Raw genomic sequence first — 4078 nt, 5'->3', positions numbered from 1 at the left:
CCGGGAAAGTCAAAAGTCCCGTTGTGTGGAAGTCTATGAGGTCAGATTCGGCCGCCTTACCGGGCCTTCGGTTGATGGTTTCCCGCTTGGGCAAGCGAGTCGGCCCGGCAAAGTGGCCACTTGCATTTTCTGGCAAGTGTCTGCGAACAACGTTAATGAGTTGAACCTTGGAAATTGCCGGAAGTCCCGATGAAGAAATGAAAATGCCCCTTTTGCGGGGATTTGGATGCTCATGGCCGGCAGCAGGTGGCCCGACGCCCCGCCAACTTGACACTTGTCATTTCTGTCCTTGGGGGTTGGCGGGGTATCTGCACAGAGGTAGGAGGTGGCAGAATCGAGACTTGGTGAGTTTTCCAAACAAACGTCTCGAGCCTCCAGGTCTGCAGAGACCGACCAGGGCTGCCGCCCAACCGACTATTCACCCTTTTTGGGCGGGAATTTATTCCCTTTTTGCCCATTTTTCGGGTTTTTGGTCGGGCTTCAAAAGCGGCTGCCCGAGGCCTGGCAGAGGCCGGGGCATGGGCCCCGATCGCGCCAGGCGGCTCGCGCGACCCGATTAGGCCCCGAAAGGAGTCGGGAAATCGGCAGACCTTGCCGAGTTCAGCCCGCGGTGGCGGGGGGCAGGTCGGTTCGGCTCAAATCATTAACCAAAGCCGAGACTTGGTCTCGCTGGCGCAACCGAAGTGCCAGGCTGGATAACTCATTAACCAGAAGGCGGCTGGAGGCAGGCAGGGCTGATGGCTGAGGCCGGGTGGAGGCCACCCGCGGCCGGGAAAGTCAAAAGTCCCGTTGTGTGGAAGTCTATGAGGTCAGATTCGGCCGCCTTACCGGGCCTTCGGTTGATGGTTTCCCGCTTGGGCAAGCGAGTCGGCCCGGCAAAGTGGCCACTTGCATTTTCTGGCAAGTGTCTGCGAACAACGTTAATGAGTTGAACCTCGGCAATTGCCGGAAGTCCCGATGAAGAAATGAAAATGCCCCTTTTGCGGGGATTTGGATGCTCATGGCCGGCAGCAGGTGGCCCGACGCCCCGCCAACTTGACACTTGTCATTTCTGTCCTTGGGGGTTGGCGGGGTATCTGCACAGAGGTAGGAGGTGGCAGAATCGAGACTTGGTGAGTTTTCCAAACAAACGTCTCGAGCCTCCAGGTCTGCAGAGACCGACCAGGGCTGCCGCCCAACCGACTATTCACCCTTTTTGGGCGGGAATTTATTCCCTTTTTGCCCATTTTTCGGGTTTTTGGTCGGGCTTCAAAAGCGGCTGCCCGAGGCCTGGCAGAGGCCGGGGCATGGTCCCCGATCGCGCCAGGCGGCTCGCGCGACCCGATTAGGCCCCGAAAGGAGTCGGGAAATCGGCAGACCTGCCCGAGTTCAGCCCGGGGGGGCGGGGGGCAGGTCGGTTCGGCTCAAATCATTAACCAAAGCCGAGACTTGGTCTCGCTGGCGCAACCGAAGTGCCAGGCTGGATAACTCATTAACCAGAAGGCGGCTGGAGGCAGGCAGGGCTGATGGCTGAGGCCGGGTGGAGGCCACCCGCGGCCGGGAAAGTCAAAAGTCCCGTTGTGTGGAAGTCTATGAGGTCAGATTCGGCCGCCTTACCGGGCCTTCGGTTGATGGTTTCCCGCTTGGGCAAGCGAGTCGGCCCGGCAAAGTGGCCACTTGCATTTTCTGGCAAGTGTCTGCGAACAACGTTAATGAGTTGAACCTTGGAAATTGCCGGAAGTCCCGATGAAGAAATGAAAATGCCCCTTTTGCGGGGATTTGGATGCTCATGGCCGGCAGCAGGTGGCCCGACGCCCCGCCAACTTGACACTTGTCATTTCTGTCCTTGGGGGTTGGCGGGGTATCTGCACAGAGGTAGGAGGTGGCAGAATCGAGACTTGGTGAGTTTTCCAAACAAACGTCTCGAGCCTCCAGGTCTGCAGAGACCGACCAGGGCTGCCGCCCAACCGACTATTCACCCTTTTTGGGCGGGAATTTATTCCCTTTTTGCCCATTTTTCGGGTTTTTGGTCGGGCTTCAAAAGCGGCTGCCCGAGGCCTGGCAGAGGCCGGGGCATGGGCCCCGATCGCGCCAGGCGGCTCGCGCGACCCGATTAGGCCCCGAAAGGAGTCGGGAAATCGGCAGACCTTGCCGAGTTCAGCCCGCGGTGGCGGGGGGCAGGTCGGTTCGGCTCAAATCATTAACCAAAGCCGAGACTTGGTCTCGCTGGCGCAACCGAAGTGCCAGGCTGGATAACTCATTAACCAGAAGGCGGCTGGAGGCAGGCAGGGCTGATGGCTGAGGCCGGGTGGAGGCCACCCGCGGCCGGGAAAGTCAAAAGTCCCGTTGTGTGGAAGTCTATGAGGTCAGATTCGGCCGCCTTACCGGGCCTTCGGTTGATGGTTTCCCGCTTGGGCAAGCGAGTCGGCCCGGCAAAGTGGCCACTTGCATTTTCTGGCAAGTGTCTGCGAACAACGTTAATGAGTTGAACCTCGGCAATTGCCGGAAGTCCCGATGAAGAAATGAAAATGCCCCTTTTGCGGGGATTTGGATGCTCATGGCCGGCAGCAGGTGGCCCGACGCCCCGCCAACTTGACACTTGTCATTTCTGTCCTTGGGGGTTGGCGGGGTATCTGCACAGAGGTAGGAGGTGGCAGAATCGAGACTTGGTGAGTTTTCCAAACAAACGTCTCGAGCCTCCAGGTCTGCAGAGACCGACCAGGGCTGCCGCCCAACCGACTATTCACCCTTTTTGGGCGGGAATTTATTCCCTTTTTGCCCATTTTTCGGGTTTTTGGTCGGGCTTCAAAAGCGGCTGCCCGAGGCCTGGCAGAGGCCGGGGCATGGTCCCCGATCGCGCCAGGCGGCTCGCGCGACCCGATTAGGCCCCGAAAGGAGTCGGGAAATCGGCAGACCTGCCCGAGTTCAGCCCGGGGGGGGCGGGGGGCAGGTCGGTTCGGCTCAAATCATTAACCAAAGCCGAGACTTGGTCTCGCTGGCGCAACCGAAGTGCCAGGCTGGATAACTCATTAACCAGAAGGCGGCTGGAGGCAGGCAGGGCTGATGGCTGAGGCCGGGTGGAGGCCACCCGCGGCCGGGAAAGTCAAAAGTCCCGTTGTGTGGAAGTCTATGAGGTCAGATTCGGCCGCCTTACCGGGCCTTCGGTTGATGGTTTCCCGCTTGGGCAAGCGAGTCGGCCCGGCAAAGTGGCCACTTGCATTTTCTGGCAAGTGTCTGCGAACAACGTTAATGAGTTGAACCTTGGAAATTGCCGGAAGTCCCGATGAAGAAATGAAAATGCCCCTTTTGCGGGGATTTGGATGCTCATGGCCGGCAGCAGGTGGCCCGACGCCCCGCCAACTTGACACTTGTCATTTCTGTCCTTGGGGGTTGGCGGGGTGCCCGGAGATTTTCGGGAACACGATTTTCAGAACATTTTTACGACAGCGGGTACACTTTGAAAGCGCCCGAAAAGTGATGCTTTGCTGAAAGGTGCTCAATCTCAGGAAAGAGACCTTTGAAAAGAGCACTTGGAAAGTCACAAAATGACCGGTGTGCGAGACTTGGAACAATTTTGACAAAGTCTTTTGTTGTACTTTTCAAACTCTTTGGTGTTTTGCTGAAATCGTACTCTGGGAGCCAGCAGCCCCGCTTGTACCCGTGCCCGGCTCTCAGGACAGACTAGTTTCCAACGGCCCTCCGTCTTTGCGCAACAAAGGACGCTGTCTGTCACAGATGCAAGCCCCTGGGTGAGGGAAATCTGTTTTACTGAGTAGTTAAGCACACGCGCAGTTCTTTCACCAAGTTCCCCTGCGTGTTGTGTGCTCGGTATCCACCGATCGATTTGGCGACTCGTGTCCGACGTGGGAGGGCTCGGAGTGGGGCCAGCTCCGGCTGGTGTGTTACCGACTCCGGCGTTCCTCCCGTTCTGCCCCGCAATGCGCCCACCGCCGGTGGGCAGACCGGGCATCCAATAACGAGTCAGAGGGCTTGGCACGGCTCCGGTTTCTCCTAGCCTGCCCTTTGGCACTTGACGAAGGTTCTCGCGTGAGTCCGAGGCGTCCACCTGTCTTTTGGTCTCGCAGTGGTCCGAATCAAG

Source organism: Pristiophorus japonicus, unplaced genomic scaffold (genome assembly GCF_044704955.1).
Source record: "Pristiophorus japonicus isolate sPriJap1 unplaced genomic scaffold, sPriJap1.hap1 HAP1_SCAFFOLD_1064, whole genome shotgun sequence".
Lineage (NCBI taxonomy): Eukaryota > Metazoa > Chordata > Chondrichthyes > Pristiophoridae > Pristiophorus > Pristiophorus japonicus.
Note: the sequence above shows the minus strand (reverse complement) of the source record.